The sequence below is a fragment of the Corvus hawaiiensis genome, chromosome 4 (genome assembly GCF_020740725.1).
Source record: "Corvus hawaiiensis isolate bCorHaw1 chromosome 4, bCorHaw1.pri.cur, whole genome shotgun sequence".
Taxonomy (NCBI): domain Eukaryota; kingdom Metazoa; phylum Chordata; class Aves; order Passeriformes; family Corvidae; genus Corvus; species Corvus hawaiiensis.
This window is the reverse complement of record NC_063216.1, coordinates 42,481,841-42,504,207: the sequence shown is the minus strand read 5'-3', so window position 1 is coordinate 42,504,207 and position 22,367 is coordinate 42,481,841.

Below are 22,367 nucleotides of genomic sequence, written 5' to 3'. Positions count from 1 at the left end.
CATTATTGTAATACACACTTAGGCTTACATTAGCCAACTTCTGCCATGTCCCCTTAAAGATGTTTGAAAAGTTGAACAAGGTTGCATTCAGTGCAGTACTTTCAGATGGAGCCTTTAGCCAGAAGTCAAGAGAGGATCTCCAATTTTCCATAGAAGTTTTGCTACCTGAAATGGAATCTCAGGGGCGAGGACACCTTTCCAAGGGAAGCCCAGCAGCTGCAAGGCTGCTCATGAGAGCGGGTCATGGGCTGATAAGAATGATGCTGCTTTCCACCTTGTGGTTTTGACATTCAGCCGCACTGAGCAAAACCACGTCCCTGTGCCTAGTCATATAGGACATATGGCTATCAGACCATCACTGAATAAGAACAGAGACCAGGCTTTCCCACCTCACATTCATGAGCCTTTTGGCTACAAAGATTATTAGAGGTCTGGAACACCTCTCCTAAGAGGAAAGGCTGAGAGTTGGGGTTGTTTAGCCTGGAAAAGGAAGTCTCTGGGATGACCTTATTGCAGCCTTTCAGTACCTGAAGGAGTTCTACAAGAGAGGGGGAGAGGAACTTTTTACGAGGGTGTGTAGTGATAAGACAAGGGGGAATGGCTTCAGACAGGAAGAAGGTAGTTTTATATTAGATATTAGGAAGAAAATGTTTACTGTGAGGATGGTGAGACACTGGAACAGGTTGCCCAGAGAAGTTGTGGCTGCCCCATCCCTGGAAATGTTCAAGACATAGCTGGTGTCCCTGCAGGTAGTGGGAACTTGACAATCATTAAGATCTCTTGCTACCCAAACCATTCTGGGATTCTACGATATGTTTAAATTAGATGTTTTTATGTTCATACACGTAACAGATTCCTTTCAGCTTTAATCAATCCTCCCTTATAGGTAAACCTGCTTTCAGACATAGATAGAAATATCAAAAAAATTTTAAAAGAATTTTAAAAAAAATGGAGAAGAAAATACTAACTTTTCATCTACCATTTGAAAAAGACCAATTTTTTTTTTTGTCACAGAAACTAACAGTTTGGAGTATAATTTCTGAAAACTGAAGATCATCTCCAAAATGAAAACAAGGTCCAGTTTCATCTTAGTCTAGAAATTACTCATCTCCAAAATGATGCCAAAAGCAGCCATTTGTCATTGAAAAAAAATTGTCTATGTGTAAAACCTCTCTCTTAATAAATTAAGATTGTACAGCCTTTACAAATCTAATATATTTATTCCACTTGCATCTTACTCAAAAAAGAAAAATCACAAAATAGAAAGTGGGTTTATTTTATTTATTTGGTCAGACTTCAGGTCTCAAAGGATGACTTTGGAGACTTTCAAGACTGTACAAAATCAAAACAAAGTAATGTCACTCATGATTGCACAGCCTTTTATTAAAAAAAAAAACAACACACCATTGTCTTACTTCATCAGATTTCTTCTGTTCATCCTTTTATATATAAAAAGAAATGAATTTAAGAAAGTTGAAAAGAAAAGCTTTTACACAAGCTACACTGCTTATTTCTGCTCATCGGCCTGATAAGCTATTTCAAGAAACTCTTTCAATCAGTTTTGGAAGAAGTCAAATGGGATAAAGTGCAGTTTCACGGATCATAGCCAGATAAAAATAAATACACAGAGGCTAGCATCTCTATCTGACCATATTTTATCAGCTTGAACAGCAAGGAGATTTTAGATGTAATGGGACCTTGATAAAGGTGACTGACCAATTCAGACTTTATAAACAACTCTTTTCAAAACATGACTCTTTCAGTACAACAACCAAAACCAATGCTCTAACAAATAGTTTTTATAATACATCTTCTTTGGGGAAAAAAAGATTGCTTGAGATTTTCAACATCATAAGAAATATTGGCTCATCCTTCAGTGGATGGAAGAGATGGAATACAATACAGATGGAATATAAAACTGGGAAGCCAAAGCAGAAAGAATCCTGTAGTTAAAGCACAAATGGATAGAGATAACAAAATACTGTTCTCTCAACTATGAAACCTCTCTTTTGTTGATTGGAAGTGTTGCAGTTATGATGAATCATGACTCAATCCCAGGAAGCAAGTTGAGGAGGCATGAGTTTAAAGTTGAATTTCAAACTCTCCTATAGCTAAAAAAGCACGCATTGCAAAGCTTCACACTTCTCCTACTGCATTTTATTGTGACTTGGTTGTGAACCTGTAGGCCAGGAGCATGTGCATCTTGTAGATGTCTGTTTATCTACAAAAATAACTAGCAGTTTTATTTACAGGGTGCTGTCCTGAGCTAATCAGCAAAATACAACAAATGACCATGATAACATGACCAGATTAATTACATGTACTATTTCTTCTTCTTATCTCAGAAACTTAATAAACCATTGTGGTTATTATTTATGAATATTGCATGGGTATTACACTAGAAATACTGTTCAGGCTGCTGAATATCCATCTTCACTATGTAACAAAATATTTAAAGCCCACTATGCTTAGACTTTCAGTCCAGATGGCACAGATTAAATCACATGCTCTTTTATGACACATTAGTCATAAGACAGTGACATGCAGAGTATATGGTGAAAGTCTAATCTCTAGGGGTAAGAAATGGCCATCAAAAAGATGACTTAAAAATGAGGTCATATTTCCATAAGCTGAAGTGATGGGCTTCTCTTAAAGTTTGATTTCCAATAAAATAATTCATTTTTGTACAGTATGATTTTCCAGTAGTCATCCCTCTGCTCTGAGCGTGAATGCTGATCCATCCATTTGGAAGAAAGGGTGTAAATTATTGCTGAATTTGTTAAGTAGTTTTCTCCCATCATGTACAGGTAGCTAGGATTGGAGCTTTGCTGAGTTCCTCTTGCAAGCCCTAATCTCACTGCTGTGACTCCAAGAGCTCCAAAAGGGCAGGTCAGTAACTCAGGCAAGCTTCTACCCACCATGTGCTAGACCCAGGATGAAAACATCCTGACACTGTAACAATGAGTAGCTGATGTGTTTCAAGAGTTTTGGAAGAATATGATTAGCTGAACTAAAGCACTTACCTTTAGGAAGGAAAACTGGAGCTTTGTTTTGTGTGTGCTGTCTTGGAAGGACTTTGACTATATAGAATTAAATCAACAAAACAAGATTTAGTCAGGAACCACTGCAGAACATTTATATTTTTGGTATTTTGGATATTTTGGCTCATTGCCATTTGCTCCCCCTTCTTTCTTCCACTCCTTATAAATGTTGAATGATTTTCCATTTATTTCACTAAGATGAAGCTGTGTTGTTTGTTATTCTCCTCTGTCTTCTCTTTTTTGAATATATTGAAACACAACACCTGACTGCAGAAGGAAACGGCATTTGGAAAGAGAAAATTCTTACAGAGGATGAAAGAAAAAAACATTCTGTTCTCTTCTATTTTGTCCTTCCCCTTCATTTTTCATCTTTGTTTTCTCTTCCTTTCCTGTGGAGATACACACAAAACTTTCGTAAAAAGCCTTCAGGGACCCATCCATCCCTGGGCTAAGCCAGCACCAGAGGCAGATCAGCAGGTAGAGAAAGTTGTGAAGGAAGGCAGAGGGCAGAAACAAAACAGGAACAAATTGGAAGGAGAAAGATCAAAGTTTCTTTCAGAAACCTTGTCTGGATCATGCTGGAGAAGGACCTGGTGGACTTGGATATTCTTAATGGAAAAGCATGCCTTTGTCAAAAGTTAAAATTATGATGAGGCACTGGAAAATGTTTTCAAAAGAAGTAGTGGATGCCCCATCCCTGGAAGTGTTTAAGGCCAGGTGGGATGAAGCTCCGAGCAACCTGGTCTAGTGGAGGGTCTCCCTCTCCTTGACAGGGAGTTTGGAACTATGTGATCTTTAAGGTCCCTTCCAATCCAGGCCATTCTATGACATGATTCTATGATATATTTTAAAACTGATGCATGAGTCCAGTCTCATGGGATGTTTTGTCAGGTACTGCCCTGGGAGTATTTGCAGAAGGTCGTGAAGAGTTCAAATGTTCTTCCTCAGTGCCACATAATTTCTCTGTTCCTTAGGAAAAACTGTGTTCTAGAAATAAAATTGCCAGACAAGATACCTAAATTTACAGGTAGAATTTACATTTCTCTTTTTAAGAGAAAAAGGGTGCATGAAGGTGCTTTTGAACAGTGGGGTACAACTGTACTGCAGGACTACAAGGACACAATACTGTAGGACTTATGTTTGAGCATAAAAAGGATGGGCTGCACCCAGACCTGTGTGAGATGAATGCTGTGATCATAGGCTACATGCTGCTCAAACCAGCAGAGATCCATCAGACAGACAGCTGTCCCTCTGTCTGGGAATAGCACTGAACAACTGACTGCAGCAGTGCCAAAGCTGTTTGGAAATTATCTCCTCAAGTACAGTTTAGGGACAGCTGCACATATTCCCACGTTGGTGGTTATCATCAGGAGCTGAGGAGATTATGAAATCCGAGAAACCCTCCTGCCATTCCTCTTCCATGGGATGTTGGGTCAGATTAAAAGCAGAGGAGATGCCTTGCAAAGCCAGAGTGGGTATGAATTTTCTTTTCTGACAAAGTGAGCCACCCTGTGGTATAAAGCTGTTGTAAGCATTGTCATTGAGAAATGAAATTATTTTATGAACAGTTTCTGGGGCAAGAGTTGCTTAGAATGAAATAAACACATGTGCCAGTACGTTATACAGCAGAAAAAAGCACTTGCAATTTATAAAATATATATATATATTTCCCAGGCAGCACAGCTCTCCAGCTATTCCCCAGATATCTACTTGGTGTACCTTCAAGTGTTATATCACCAAAATATGAGAAAGAAAAGACCTAAGTCTCATGTACATAGAGGCTACATTCTATTTTTGGTGTTATATTGAGGTAAATCAGCAGTCAACCGGTGAAGAAAATTGCTTTCAGATACACTGGTATTAACCTGAAAGCAGAGCACAGTCCTTGAAATGCAGTTATATAATGTCTGGAGAGGAGATTCTGGTGGAATAAATGATCTCTGAAATGCTACCAGATAATTGAGCTGAAGTCAAAGCCCAAACCTAGAGCTCATTGCTGCATATTAATTTAGTAAAACAGATCATTCATGCTTTGGATGTTACCTTTTCATTTGGGAAAAGCAGGTATGTCCTTAAGGAAATTTTGACTGGATTTCACTTGCTTATTTTAAATTTAAAATCCTCAAGAGAAGCCAAGAGAACTTTATAGCTGATAAACATCTGAGACCAAGGGGGGAAACATCACAACGTATCATCAATATTTTTAGTTTCCCATGAATGATTTACATTCCCCTGCACTATCAGATATCTTCAAAAGAACATATCAAAAATGGAGAGCAGTACACTTGGTTCATGTAAAGTTAAATTTGCTGCAAAAAGCCCTATGAATTCAAAGCTCTGAGCTCAAGTTGTGACTTCCGATGTTGGCCACACACTCGCAATCTGGCTTTGAAAAGTTTCTGTGGGTCTGGGGAATTTTCAGGCTCTGTGATGGCATGCCTACAGGAAAGTCCCCACTGAGCTCTGTTGCAGAGCATTAAAACGGAGCGCAGGTCTCTGGGAGTGATGGCACAAATGTCTGTAGTTTTCTGTGACCTAAGCTCAGGGGAGCTCAGCCTCTGCCATCAGGGGGCTGGCATGCCATCCCAACTCAAGAGATGGTTAGCACTCAACTCTCCCAAAGAAAGCTGGGACACTGATTTCCAGGTCAGTCTGGGCAGTCCCTCTTAGTGTGTGTTGCAAAGCAGTAGCAATAGGGTTTGTAACAGGGTTTTTATCCCTCCTTTTTTTTTTTTTTTTTTTTTTTTTTTTTTTTTTATTGTGACTTTCCATATTGGAGCAAGCTAAGAATACTGAATGGCAAAATCCTATCTTTTTATAGCAAAAGCTATTCTTAGTTGTTTGGTGAGAGGACAACTGAGATTCAATAATTTGCCCAAAATCACTGAGTACATTGCAGAAATTGACTCCAAAGATCTTAGTAAACAGCGTGCTGATGCCTTGCCCTTGACATGTTCTTGCCTAGTGCAGTGCAGACTGAACCAAGGCTGTTTTCGCCAGTGGATCATCATTCCTCATTATAGTTACTGTAAAGTGGTGGGTTTGGAATCTAACAGAGAATATATAAATAGACCAGGAATGCAGAGTGACAAAGACATGAGCTTGCTGTGTTTTACAGAATCCATGCAGAATAAGCACTCGATTACAAAAGTGTTTTGAAATTACTTAGCATTTAAGAATTTTTATTTGTGTTTTCCTTTCACCCAGTCTTGATTCAGTCACGGAAGTGCTGCAGGTAATCTCCAATCATTGTACATTTAAATTAAAAAAAATAACTAGCATCATCATGTCCTCTGTCCTGCTGTGAGCTCGGCAAACCTCTACTTCAGTAGGTGGCCTGTCAGGGGTGAGCAAGCACTCTCAGAGCAGCACTGGAAGTAAGAGCTTTCCTTCTGCCAGGCACATGGGGTCCATGGAACATTTTCTATAAATGCACGTGTGTCCATGTGTGTATGTAAAATCTACAACTCAAATAGTATAATCCAGTATAATCCTCAGGCTCCCTTCATTGTTGCAGGACTTTGGTGAATAACTGCTAAAAATGGAAGGAGAATGTGCAATCATCTGAGAACAAACAAACTGTTTTTAAGAATGCAGTGAAAAATAGCTTTAATATTCAGCACAGTTTAATGAATTGAAGACACTTTTCTACTTAGTCCCTGCCAAGCTGGAACATTTTTTCTTTGCAGCTAAATGAAAGTCCTTCATTCTCTTTAGAAAGCTGTTGCATAGAATAAGATAACATCAGTATGAGTTACTCCGGCTTTCGTCATAATATGACCGTCATACCTGTAAGGTCTTCGTTACTGTGACATTTAACAAGTTACATTTACTCTCCATAGAAAGAATTTTGGTTAAATTGTATTCAGCAAGGAAGAATTCACAACCTATGCCCCTTTTAATTAAAAGAAAAAGGTTCCCAGGTCAGGCTGATATTAATGTTGCTGTGACATTAGAGAAAAACAGTCTGGCTATTATTTAAGTGACTCATGAAAATGTTTTCTTATTATTTAATTCTGTTTCAGGAAATTTGTAAGGAAAAAATATTTTCAAAATGTTCAATAGATTTGATTAATAGACCTAGGGATTTTTCTCTGATGCTTATCTTCTCTTATCATTATAGCTGCTGATACAGCAGTACGCTGTTCTGCAACCCCCTTCACGGTAGGCTTAACCTTCACTGGAGTAACCAGTGAGAGTGACACCAGGACTAGCACTGGAGATCTGGATCACCAGCCAAAGATTCAGTTTTTGCCTCTCCGTGGTGACTATCAGTAAAAGGTGGTAACTAGCTCATATCTACAGCATTTAGATGATGCAAATCCCTGAGTACAGGCATTTGTTCTGAACACACTACTACGACCACTGAGTTAAGGAAACAAGTGAAAGAGACTATTTCGATTAGTGTCATTCATGGATTTTTTTTTTTTTTTAATTATGATTATTTGTTCTTCTTTCAGGATTTGGTTAACTTCTCATGATGCTACTTAAGACTGAAGCACCTTCTGAATGGATCTGTCACTATACATTGCATGGCCTTGACAAAAGATCTCACTGCTTTTGGAAAAGAGAGTAGTTTGTCTCCCTGGCATTCCAGAGCTGCAGCCAGGCAGTAAACTCTGAATTTTGCTGTAAGCCCAAGAACTACCTTTGTGTTTTTATGAATGCACTTGAGCAAATCTATAATATGCTTTTTTAAAACTGCAATCCCCTCCAGTTTGGCATTTGTTCCAGCTAGGACTTGTCATCATATTCCATCAGGTACCTTCTGCTCCTGTAATAAATGAGTCCCCAAATGTTCATTCATCTTTAATCACAATAAATTGGTCACATACTTAATTGATTTTACAAACTAAGATGTGTCTCTGAAAAATGAACTACCATCCAGAAAGACAATGTCAAAAATAAGCCAAGCACTTTCCAAGTTGTGGCTCTCAACTGTTTTGTTAAGGACATAAATTCTTAGCATAGGAAAAAATTGAGTAAAAAATATAAAATTAGGTATGCTTCTATCATGAAATTGGAAAAGCAAACAAAATCTTTACATCAGTAAGTTAAGGCTGAGGTTTTCTAACATAGCAGGTTCAGTCAGGTGTTTCTTGATGGTGGCTACAGAATTTTGTTTCAGAAACAGCACTGAGGCATGATATTCCTCTAGCCCCTTTACTTTGCCAGATTCTGACTGGGCAAACAATAATCCCTGTCAGTGGCAAAGTAAGAAAGTAATGTTGCATTTCCAGTTGAATGATTCAATACTGTGCAGAGAATGGAGACCACAGTAATGTCACACATTAACACCTACAGGGAACTTGATGACAGTAATTTTTTTCACTTTTTTACCAAGGACAGTTTGGGACAGCTAGATTTATGAAGCCATAATAAAATATTGACCGTGTCAGTAGTAGAATTACATTCATTTCACTTTCTTGCTCTTTCTCCCTTACTTATTTTTAGTGCTGTTCAAAATACCTTCCTATGTATCTGCGCATAGCTGTAAAAGAAACATATTGACTTAAATGAATGATTTATAATGTAATTTATAATACTCTCATAATTTAAAATGATAATAACATGTTTCCTCAGAGACTTTACTCAAGTAAAGAATAAATGAAAGAGTTATTATATTCTCCCTCTCCTTCCAGAAATTTTCAGCGGCTTATTTCAAAAAGCCCAGCTTTGGTGTTCTGTGGGATATTCTTACCATAGTAGCCCTGTCCCTCCCTGAATTCCCTGCCCTTCTGTTTTGCTTCCCTGTTTGTTGCAATGCCTACCCTCTGCAGGTGGGAATTTGCTATCTTCTGCCTGTAGAGCATTGATACTAGACAAGCAGAGCAAAGGTGGTGCCCATTCTGCAGGAATGTGTTCATCCTGTCAGCACAAAAACGGCGGTCCTGACTCCTGTGTTACAGAGCTGCACACACTTTCAATTGTCTTCCATAAGGGAAGAGAAAACAGCAGCTGTGCCCCACAACAAGGGATGAAGTATGTATCCCAGTGTGGAACAGCTGTTCCCTGACTATGTCTACCTTCTGTGGCATAAAACCTGTGATGGCAGATCTGCCCCTCATGAATATAAACCCACAGGGGTAGTAAGCGCTCCATCTTGCTGACCTTAGTGTCTGACCATGAGTTCTCCTTCAGACAGAGGGACAGCAATGATGCACGGCCTGATCAAAGGGAAGGGATGCCTTTGGCCCATAGCTGTGCTACTGCTACCACATGAGGAGGGTGAAGAAATTATCTCTGCTTCTCACCTGGGGCTGTCTTTTGTACCTCCTTATTCAGGTTCTTGAACTCTCCCACAGCCTGGGACATCAGCTGGCTGCAGAGCTGGGCCCTTACAGGTACCACCATCTTCTCTCCTGGGTTGTTACCAAATCTGGAGATGATGGATGTGGCTTTTAGCCACGGGGTGCACCTCACTGGATGAAGGTTCAGATGCACATGAGTATCTGAGCCTGACACTAGAGGTGTAAAAGCAGATAAATTTTACATGATGGGATCTCACAACACTTCTGTGGCATGAGAGTGAAATCCATCTTCCTCTAACCAAACCACCAGCAATGTATCTCTTTTTGGCACATTCAGAATGGGAAAGGGTGTTCCAGGGCCAAATACAAGAGTATTTGGTGTATAAGAGAAGAAAGGTTGCAAAGATTCATCACTGAAAAGTCTGACTTTCTTCTGGAGAGACTGATGATATTTTTTGCACAAAGAAAAATTAATGGCTCTGTCTGAGTTCAGAATGAATTAGAAGAGAGATACAAACACGCAGAGAATTTTTCAAATGTCTTGAGTAGTTTAAAAGGCAATGCACTGTTTTTCCATGTTGTCTCAGGCTATTAGCCCATCCCTGCTCCTGGAGTGTGGTTAGAGATATATGTAAGCACTACTTTATGAAGTACAAACATCAAGAGAATTGGGTTGTCTGCTTTCCATCAGTGCTGTAGGAAAGAGTTACCGTTTTAGTACGTCTATAATAATATGTTGAATAATTTCATTCAGCTTTTTGAGTTATCCCTGGTGCTTATCAGAGATGTATGGGGAGACATTATTTGGTTCATCATCATCCTAGATAGCAATTTCTCAGTTTCTTCTGAATATCTCACTTTGGGAGAGAATGACTCCTGTTTATTCTGTGCAAACCCTTCAATTTGAAGGAAACCTCTCTCAATTCTGCATCACTTTGTACGTATTTCACCTGTCTGTGAACCCACTGCCACATATCCTATTCTTTTTCATACTTTTTAAGTGTTCTGTGACTGTTTCCTTTCACTGTAACTTTGCTTTTTGTCCTTTCTCTCTCAACATTCATGTCAAATTAGAACCAGAAGAACAGTCCCTGGGGCACGCCAGCCACAGACACTCACAGATTTCTGTAGCTGAAGGAAACTTCAGTTCTTTTCACCACAAGCCATTCTCACCTTCTTGAAATATAACGCAGCAATATTGAGCAATGAACAGAGTTCAGAAAGAAAATGGTGTTGAGACTTCATATAATTGCTGGGATGAGAAAGAATTATTGCTATCCATTAAGAGATCAGCTGGGAATGCAGCCTTGGACCTGGGACATGTCCTGTCCCTGTTCTTGACAGACCCTTACCCATGGTTGTAGGGGAGGACACAGAGAAACTTTCTGGGGACTCCCTCATCTCTGGGAGATCCACAAGAGGTTTCTGTAAACAGAACTCTTAGACCGCACCTTCCTTTACGACTGGTCCACAACTCAAAATGAACAAAGTCCAGCTGTTACCTCTTGAAATATTACGTGTTCTAAAATATATAGATGAATGCTGACAGTGAGATGAAGCTTTGATTGAATATGAATACATTGCCTCTGCTTCACCTAACTGCAAAAATTATTTATTAAATTTTAAATACAAGATGTAGAGATCCAATCTGTTATAGAAACAGTGAAAGTCAGAAAGGAATGGCAAATGTCATGAGTTATAACCTCACAAAATGAGGTTGCATTCCCTTCAAAACAAAGTGTCCTGCTCTGGAAAATTTTATCCACAACACACATGCTTAAACATGAAGCAATTTTATTTTATGGTATTTCTACCATAAAATAAAACTTTTAAAAAAAGGCATAATTCTTTTTACATAAAGATCACCTGAATTTTCACTAGTTTTGTCCATGCTACCATGATGTCATGTTCTGAAACCTTGAAAAGGTCTCTTCCAATTACACCTGACAGGTTTTGGGCATCTGAGAAAGAGCACTCCAGTCCTGTGGCTTCAGAGAGCTGCACAGCTCCATCCCTCCAGGCACGTGTTTCTGCTCTTTCCAGCTGAACTGCAGACAGATGGAATTTGACAGTGTTTCCCCTTCAGTTGCTTCCTAAGGAAAATTAGCTAGCTTTGTCTTTTAGTTGATGTAGTCACAAATGACAAACAATTGACAGCCAAAGGTATTTTCCCACACTAAATCCACAGATCTGACAGAAAATACTACTGAAACAAAAGCAATAATGAGGAAGGAAATTCCCATGGGCCTGTGAAATTAGAATGTTTTGTAAAAATGACTGCATTTTTCATCTGTGTCATTAATGGCAGATGCAAAGTTAATCATGGTATTGGTACAAAAGATGAAGTTAATAATAGGGAGTCCACTGGGTCTTTTTTCTAATATTGCTGCCACAGCTAGGTTCGAGTTAGACAAGAAAAGAGATTAATAGCAACTGTACAAATGGTGAGTTCAAAAAGCTGTAGCATGGGGATGAAATGAGTGAGATCTACAAAGTTCTTCCTTCAGCAAATCCAGCTTTTTTAAGGACTCCATGGATTTATAGTAAGAAGGCCACAAAGGAAAATGTTACAGAAATGAATTTACAAACTCAGGGAACAAAGCTGTTAGTAATATTTCTGTGTCCAAGAAATTCGCTACTTAGCATATCTATATTAAATAGTCTCAGCCTATAGTAGTGTAATGGGATGGAAAATGAATATTCAGGCTGATGTAAGAGACTGCTGATACAACCTTCATGCTGGCCCTTCCTTGCCATGGTATCCAGTAATACCATTTCTGCTCTCTGCAGTTACAGAATAACAAAACTCTTGCAATCTTTCTCTCCCGACCTCAAACAGTGGAGAAAGCAAATTTTGCATTCTCTTGAGTTTGGGAGCATGTCGTATCTATTTGCTTTTACTAGTGTCCCATTGTATCTCTTGCTCTTGCTCTTATTTCTTTAGTCCACATCAAAGGAAAATAGCAGCTCAGCCTTATTATTCCAAATGTCTATTGATCTAAGGTCCTTAGGGACAAACCTTGCAAGCACAATGATCTTACGGTTTTGTTTTCTGAGGTCTAAGGGTAGATCTCAGATTTAGGATAGCATGCAGCTTTCCAAGAGTATTTTAATGTGGTAATACCTGACCATACAACTATTAAGGAGAAAACACTCTAAAACTGACCTCCAAAAAAATAAAACCACTTAAGACTGGCTGGTTTTTTTCAATCCAACTTACCATTTTTTTTTAAGTCTTTAAGTTCAAAACAAGACAAGAGGGTGAAAAAACCAGACGGTTATACAGGAATATTTCTGTGTATACAGGGATTTAGGATGTACTCATCAGTACCTCTGTGGGCATACATAAAAAGATCCAGTCAGAACAGGACTGATAGTTTTCTGCTTGTGTTATTTCACATTTCAGAAACCCTGCTGGGTCTCCTGAAGTCACAGGAGATTTTACAGACCTTCAGCAAAGAAAACTAAACCACCATAGGCAGTTATACAGGTTTTTCTCTTTGTGAGAAATCAAGGGGTTAATAAGCTGCAAAAGACTCTATTGCCAGCTTTCTGCAGATCTAAATATCATTAGTACTTCACTGAATGAATGGCTTCTTTCTGGATTGCATAAAAATATTCCTTTAAAAGAGACTTTCTTGCCCACCCCTTCCACATAGTGTGCAATGCATACTGGTTATGCAGCAAGATCATTACAAAGGTAATTTCTTTCTTCAGCATAATAAAATTTTTATTGGATCGATAGCTGCTGAAGTATTGAAAGCAGTCATAAATTTTTATGGCATTAACAGAATTCAGTAATTTGTCACTCAAATGGGTCCAAATGAATAAGGTCTGTGAAACTATTCGACAGTTGCTAAAGCTATTGAAATAATGCAGGTAATTTGGAAAAAAATAGTTGGGTAGGTTTGTGTCAAACTGTAACTTGTACACCAATAAAATCAGAAAATAACTTTCTGCAAAAGACTGACAGACTTGGTTCCTGGTTGCCACTTTATCTCATGGCCTGTGAGTCAAGTTCTGGCCAATATGTTTTAGTACTGAATTAAATACAAAATTCTCTGCTTCCTTGGAAACACAGATGCTCCTTTAGCCTTGCAAAAACTGGAAGTATTTACCATCAAGTAAATTATTTCTCTTTCTCAAGAAAAAGCTATGGGAAAGAAAATATCAAGCAGTTTTTCCCTCAGTTTGCTTCATAGAAGTTATTTTGAGCTACCCATTAACTTCTGAGCCATTTTCATCTTAGGCTTTTAAATGGCTTTGTGCTTTACCAATCAGCCATGAAACAGTGTAAAGCTAGATATCTTATATTTATCTTAAATTGCTTACCTTTGGCTTCACAACATTTTCCTTTAGGACATTTTGTTCCTTTTTTCAGTTGCTGGGTTTTTTCTGTCTGTTATTGGTTTTTGTAATAACAAAATCTGATATGACAACACAGAAGGAAGAATAATTTTTTAAAAAGACCCTTCACCAAAATCGAGTTAGACTATTCAAGTAAGGTTTGTGGTTTGTTTTGGGTTTCTTTTTTTCCTCTACCTGAATAAATACATTTTTTGACAGAAGACAATTATAACATTTCCTCATCTTTAAAAAAGCCACAAATTATTTCCAGATTATTTTTATGATTTTTTTAAGATTTTGGAAGCAACCCTGTTTTTTAACATGACGATACCTCTTCACGCCTCTGCCCCATTTTAAGCCTTTTGTTTCACTGACATGTCAGGATAGAGACCAGAAGGAAACATGACTGAACACAAAATGTTTTATGAGGAGATTTCATGCTACTGTCATTTGTCTTCCTGCTGCAGCAGGGAAGCACTGCCAGAGCCCGTTTTGTAATGTGGTTTCTATTAGCTCTGTTGGCGCTAGCATAAGCAAGAGTCAAATTCATTCCTTAAAACACAAACAAAAACAGACAATATGACTGTGACTCTCCATCTTAACAGGCTGATCTGCACCAGCCCTCAAGAGCATCACGTCAAAATCATGCATCACATTGCACAAGCTTCTACAGGAGCTTACACATTCCTTGATGCTGGTATGTTATCAATTCTCCTCACCCTCAATATCCACAGACCAGGGGGTTAATCAGGGCACTTCTCTGTCCTGGTGACCCCATCTGCAAAAACCACCCTGGAAGTTGTTGATCCATTGTTTTTCTCTGGACCAATGCCCATTTACCACAGCACTACCAAGTTCCATAGAGTTCATGCCACCGTGACATGATACTTATGCCTCAGGCATATGTATGAGGGTCAGGCTCCAGTACTGTCCTACAGAAAGTACGAAGCTTTTCAGCTCACGAGATAAAAGTAAAATGTGCAAACTTTATTTGTGTTGCACTGTTAATTGTTTTCTACTCTAAAACACATGCATATGAAAACTAAATCTGGAACTACGTGCTTCAAAATGTCAGGAAGACAGACACCGGGTCAGCACAAGCTTTGTCAACGTACACACTGACACAAGAACTACAAACAAAAGTACGTTCTCTAAATTTATATCTGGTTATCTGAGACCAAACCCCCTTGTTGATCTCAAAAGTCTTTTTGTACAGAGTAGATTGAAATGATATGCTAAATCTTGCACATGAGCTGAATGTGAAATTAGCTGTGAAAGGCAGATAAATTGCTTTATTATCTTTTTCTATTTATAGAAACAAAAAGCCACAGAAGGTTTGTTTGCTTGATTTCCCAAGCAGCTCTGCCTGAACTAAAGCTACTCTGAGGGTAACATTAAGTAAACAAGTGTAGTTAAAGAGAATGACCACCTTTATATACCCTGGCATAAGAAATAATCCAGAAAAAAACAGGGGAAAAGGTTTTACTTCATCTTTTCAGAAAACCTTTTTCCTGTAAGAGATTTTTTTTTCTCCTCTTTTCTCAAAAGTCCATTTCTAGTGCTCTTGAAAGACAACTCAATTATCATGAATCAATTTATTTGTTGAAATGATACTTGCATCAGGTTTTGTATATTTCATTACATCTGGTGTTTTTGAATGCCAATTTATTAAACTTGTTACATCTACAGATAAAACTAATTTGAAATCATGAAAAATCAATATTTTAAAAGTTTCTGAAATCCATTCTAATCTGTATACTGAGAGAAAATATTCTTTTAGTTGCATCTGAGAGGAGCATCTTTAAATCTTTTCAATATATTTCATGATTTTTAATTAATTAAGAAGACAACAATTTAAAGGCAGAACATTAGACTAATTCCTAATATAATGCACTGAAGCATATGAAAATAAATGTGCTGTACTGAAACTTACATTACATAAGATGCCTCATAAAAAAAGTCATGTGTAGCCTTTTTTGAACTTTCATTACTTTCTAAAACTGAGAGGAATAGCTGAATCAGGTTAAATTAACTCTGCTTGTTCAAATCAAATATAGATAGAAATATAGGAGACTTACATGTTCAGTAATTAATGAAATGCCTTCCTACTTTTTCTATTTTACTATGATGCTTTCTTTAAATAAGAGCTAAATTTATTATAAAAAAATGTAGGTTTTTTACATTTTGTCATTTAACCAGCATGTAATGTCAGAAGCTTCAGCACAGCTTGCTCTATTCTAAAGAAAGCAATATAGAGGAGCTCTTATAGAACAGAACTGTAAGTAATGTTCAGTCATTAAGTATATCTCCTTTATACCCATTGGAGCTGTCTTTAAAAGAACAACAAAAACTTATATATGGAGCATCAACAGTTTAACTGAGCTTTGGAAACTATTATGTGCCATAAAACCTGTACCTCTATTAATCTAATGACTCCTAGAAGCCAAGAGACTTATTAATTTTATTTCCCAGGAACAGCTTTTGAAGGTGTTTTGTATCTCTTGAATATCAGAGTCAGAGGACAATCACCGTTTTGTGGAAATTGTTTACCACATTTTGCCACTTATTTCTGTTCTCTGTAAGCTCATATGTTTCTGTGCTGTGCTTTCATACTCTTTACATCTCCAAGCTGATCTTTAATGTGCAAAGTCTTCCTCAGCCAAACACGCAAGACTATATTGCAAATAACAGGAGCTAATAATCCTTCAGTGAACATCTATCACAGAGCAAACACCTCCATCACCCAAAATATTTTCCCAGTGATTCCCACCACAGATATGGCAACCACCACTCGATCAGACCATCTCTACTACCCCATTGTTGATCAGCCGGTTACCATCAGTATCATAAAAAATACACTTTCCAACAACCGTGTAGATGTAAGTCATGTAGATAAACAACCACATCAGTGAAACACAGTATCATAATATCCTCATAAACAAACTCAGGAAGTGCTAGATGAGTGGACAGTGAGGTGGATTGAGAACTGGCAGATCCCAGAGGGCCATAATCAGTGGCTCAGGGTCTAGTTGGAAGCCTGTCACTAGTGGTGTCCCCCAAGGTACAATACTGGGCCAAGCATTGTTTAACTTATTCATCAATTATTTAGATGAACAAGCAGATGCCTCTTCAGCAAGTTCATTGACAACACAAAGGTGGGAGGACTGGCCAATACCCCAGAGGGCTGTACAGCCCTTCAGAAGGACCTTGAGAGGTTGGAGAGATGGGCAGAGAAGAACTTTCTGGAATTCAACAAAGGCAAAGGCAAGGTACTTCCGCTGGGGAAGAATAACCCCCTGAACCACTACAGGCTGTGAGCCAACCTGCTAGGAAGCAACTCAACGCAGAAGCACCTGTGAGTCCTGGTGGACAACAAGCTGTTCATGAGCCAGGAGTTTGTCCTCGTGGCCATGAAGGCCAATAGCCAGGGAACACACACTAGAGTAGATTGCCCAGCGAGGTTGTGGATGTTCAAGATATTCAAGAACCATCTGGATCCAATCCTGTGCAATGTGCTCTAGCATTTCCCTGATTGAGCAGGGAGGTTGGACCAGCTGACCCACTGTTGTCCCTTCCAGCCTTACCCATTCTGTGAGTCTGTGAAACCAGCAGCTATTTAATGTGTGAGAACCAGGATACCACATGCAATGTTGTTTCCTGTGAGAAGAATCAAGATATCAAAGCAATATCTCCAAGCCTCCATAATATTTCTCTAGCAAAAAAGAGATCACATTCTCAGATGAATCTCTTCATTCCTCATATTCAAAGGCAACACCAATTACTTTCCAAAGATATGTTTAGGAGCTAGGATTCCTAGCCATTGTCCTGTATGAGTCAAAGACAAGAAAAAATCCCAAACACCAAATTATTTTTCTCCCAATTCCCAGCTTTAAAATACGTGATATGTAGCATGCCTATGAGACTACTCAAATGTAATTTAAAATACAGAACTGGTGGTTTGCCTGGTCCAGACTAACACCTGTTTGTAAGTACAAGACAGTGCATCAAAAAAGGATGAGAATTGTGCACAGTTCATAACATGTCCTGAGTAATTTTTGTACTGTTTCAGTTCCAAATCAAATGATCAAGAAAATGTAGCTATTCATGGGTGTGCTTGTTTTCTTTTTCACAGATGATGATTGCTCAGTATGATCAGCTTTTTTCCAATGCAGTCTTTGTGGAACAGAATCTTACCCTGAACCTCTGCTGAAGAGGACTCTGCTTCTTTAGGTTTTGAGAAACACACACATTTCCATAGAATCATAGAATCACAGAATGGAAGGGACCTTTAAAGATCATCTGGATCCATTGACTAGACAAGGCTGATCAATAATTGTTGTTTTCTTATGGTGAAATAAACTAGATTCACAGGACTCTGACTATAATGTTACTGCCTAACAGGGTATCAGCTCCTGTAGGGAGGACTTACTCTACAGCTGTCCCACCAAGCACAGGATCCTCCCTCAGGCAAGATATCTGCAGCAGAGATGCCTGTGGGCTGCCATCCCTCAGGAGGTGCCAGGCACCAGCGAGATAAGAAGTCTTTAGAATGGTCCAAAACAGTTTCAGAGAGCTTAATATCTGCTAAATAATAATGGGCCAGTGTTGGTCCATCCTTAATCCCAATTTCATTGCACTAAGCATAGCCTATGTACCATCCATACCAAGGTGACAAAATAATTTGGTGTCTGTTTTAGGCAATAAATGTCCCCCTCTACCTAATGCTGATGTGCAGATCTGCTTTTACTTCCTACAGACCAGTACAGGAAACTTCCAATTGCAGGATGTTTTGAGGAGTGAATGACTAGATGTAACAAGGCTGTGGTGAAGCACAACAGCTTAGTAAGGAGTGAGGAGATTATGACTGACAAGCAAAGGAAGGAAGTAAATGGGACAGTGACTGAGAGGAAGGGTTGAGATGAGTGTGAAAAAAGTAGCAAAAGGTCAAAGCAAGGAAAGGAATGAAGTGAAAAAGGAAATAAAGAGAACGAGAAAAGAATAAAAAACACAGGGGAGACAGCAGCTGGAGGGGCATTTGTCGTAAATAAAACAAGTCTTGAAGCACAGCAGGATAAAAATAATGCATTCAAAAAAACCAGGACCTGCAGAGCTTCTCTGAGTTGAATTTAGTGTTTGCATGCCCTGAGGTGGGAATAGCCTGGATTAAGAGACGAAGGTGCTGCTTATCGGTGCTGCTATTCTGACAGATTTGCTGGCAACATTGTCCTCCATTTTAAGATTATTTCTGAGCCCATCATTCATCCAAATTCTTCTCACTGATAGCCATAAACAGCCAACAGCAGTACAGGCAAAGTGCTTTGCTGCATGCAGGCACCATACAAAAATAATGGCCCTGTGTTCAGTGGGAAACACTGCAGCATGGCCACATAAAACCCACTTAGAAGCAGGACTTCATAATTTCTACTGCTCCCCTGGCCAGCCCCATCCATGCAAATTGGTGTCCGTGGTGAACACACCGCAAGGACCACAGCCCACCAGTTCTCATGATTTCTACATGAAATTATGGATTACTTACTGTTTCCTGAACTACAAGAAGTATTTGGTGACACAAAGTGAGGCTTTCCTTCTACTACACTGTACACAGCTTCTCAGTCCATGATGTTCACAGGTAAACCCTACATGTTAGAACTAAACCAAGACTCCATTGCTGCATGCCCTCATCTGGTGCTTTCATTTCTTGTACTGTTCACTCGAGTGTCCTGATTAATTATCAAAATTGGCTGCATGCATGAGTCATGTGCCTTAACACAACCTGATTAACCCATCAAAAAGGATATAAAGATTTTTCACTAGAGCAAATTTTTCTAATTAGGTCACGGGTTCTTTTTCTCTACATGACATGTCACAAAAAAGTGTCCAATCAGTTTAAAACCCTTCATCCTTGAGAAGTGTCCACCCTCCTGTGCTGATTTTCATGCAAGTTGTTACACAGAAAAAAATCAGTGATACAGATGTTTTGCATAATTTTGTCTTACTCAAGTATGTGCTTTTTCGCACTCCTGGATGTGACATCACCCTTGAGCTCACATCGGCCCTTGCCATTGCATAACATGCTCTGTAGCCCTGAACTCCTATGAAGAGAAGCTTTTCTTAATTGTTCACATTTGAATAATATACACATTATATTATGTCATATACAACTGAAGATTTTGCTACAGCTATGGGACTAGTGAAAATCAGAAGCTGCAGGGCTGTTTCTCATGGATCCCTGGTCCTACTTGAACATTAACTGAGGCAACACCTCCATTTTTGTTACTTTCACCTTACCACACATAGGCGCATCTTATTTAGGTTGTGATGATGAATCATTTAATGAAGCTGCTGTAATTATGATGGAAGGAACCAGACTAGATCTATACTTCTTGATTACCTTGCTTTTGGGTAGATTTTTGCCCCTTCATGAAGCACTAAGAAATCAAAGTACACAGCTGCTTCTTGGTATTAAGGCCTCAGAAATGTTTGCCTGGTGTGTCTTGTTTACCATTGTCAGATTTGAGACTGGAAGAGGATTTTCTCTCAGTTGAGATTATCATGGACTATTTTTGCTTTTCTCTGAAGGTAGAAAAAGACATGACCTGTTTCTAAGGCTTTTTTGTTTTCACCCCACAAATGCCACATGACCTTCCCTCTATTTTTTTTCATGTAAAACAGCATAGCTGTGGCTTTTAAACTTATACTTTGAGTTTTTCCCATGGTACTGAGAGTGTTTTGTGGCCTGTGCTGAGCAGGAATGTGAGGAAGGGGTGTTCTGCAGAGCTTTTGTCTGAATATCTGCTGCATAGTTGTCTGCGGCAGGATGACAAATTCAGGGCTTGTGTGTATGACGGTTTGTGGTAAATTTTCTTCTTCCAAGTGCCTGGTGTGATGCACTTCCATCATAAGGTGAGGGGAGACACAGGCCAGTACATGAACACGTGGTCAAGAGCAATTATTTTAACAAAAAAAGTAGAGCAGTGTCTGGCTCAGTAGAGGTCACACCTTTGGGACACATTTGAAGCAGTTTTGTCGTAAACCAGCAAAATATAACTCAGACATCCAGCAGAGCTGACAACACCTGACCTGCATGAAAACTGTGATTTGTAAACTATTTTTCTGTCCTGGTCTCTGTGACTCTGAGGCAGGTTCAAGCAGAACTCTTTTCTTTGAGTTCATGAACCATGCAGTCCCTGGCCCTCAGAGCTGCCTTCCAGTCTTTGCAGCAGGAGCTGGCAGCAGCAGGCAGAGCTTTTGGGTGACTGCCTTAAGTGTGCAGGCAAAGCAAATGAAGGAAGGGCTGGGGGAGGCCTTGCTGATCTCAGAAAACAGCAAGTTTACAATAATGTGGCTGTTGCTGTAACGTACTATTTTCTTTCCCTTTCTTCCCATTTTCTTAGTGTCACTTACTTATTCTTGCCTCCCCACACACATTATCCTCAGAGAAAGAATAAGAGCAAATTGGAGGAGAGGCAGAGGAAGGCAGCAATAATGCCAGCAAGCTGTGGGAGGGCTGGGAGGAGTCCCAGTGAATCCTGTTCCCACAGTTGTCCCTGTTTGTGTAAATGTGAAGGTCCATCAGGCCTGCTTCTTTTTTTCTGGGGTTTCTTTTTTCTTTTTTCATTTTAGGTTGAAATTTGAAACTGGAATGATCATGAACAAGTTGATCAGGAAATGCTTCGTAATTGCATCAAAAACATAACAGCAGAGAGGAAAGCAGAGCATCTTTTATTAATTTGTAACCTGAGGCTACCTGACTCCTTGTAAGATAATATGTGAATCAGTGGAATACTGAGCACAACAGAGAGATTCACTAGCCAGGGAAACAGTCATTATCAAGCTACTGGAAAGTTGTCCTGCCACTGAATCTTGTAATTAAGTGTTCAAACTTCCAAATTAATTGAACAGAAAAACTAATGCAGAGACCAAGCAGTCAGACAAATTCCTGAATGGTTAAATGTGCAAATGTCAACATAAAATATACTATTTCTCCATCTTTCGCCTTTCCTTTGTCACTTTATTTTTCTTCTGCCATCTTTGTGATCTTCTTCTCCCACTGGCTCAAACCAGTGTCATGATTACATAGGGGCTGCTGCTTTGAAAGGCTGCTGATGGATGCCCTTTGAACCCCAGGGACCCTGCACCCAATGGGGTTACACCAAACAGGCTGCACACCCTGCAAGCCAGGTACATGTTGAGGGGCAGGATAGAGAGTGTCGTACTGTGGAAAAACCACCATGTCATCCTTCAGTGCCCATCCTCTACTCCAACTGAAACTGCCCCATTTCAGAGTAACATGTTCTAGGACTGTAAATAGACCAATAGCTTAATTCTTCCCTCAGGAAAATTGCATGAATACACTCAGCAGTAGTTTACCCCTAGGCAAAAGGATCATAGTACTAAGAAAGAGTAATTTAAATCAATGTGAACAAACCTCAGTGGCATTTAGTCTCTTATGAGAACATTAACATAACAAGAAGAACACTACAAATAATTTAGATTATAATAAGGCCATTAAGGAAACATGCACAGTATTAAAGCACATCTGTACACTTACACCTACAAGCTGCCAGTTTTCTTATTTCTGTAAGGAATATTAGCTTTGCCCAATCCCTGCATAACACCTGCTGCTAGAGCTTGTGCAAGGGCAGCCAAGGGCCCAAATGCTGATGATATCTTTGTCCCTAATGGAGAATAAGGAAACACACCATTCCAGCTGGCTGCTGGCAGGAGA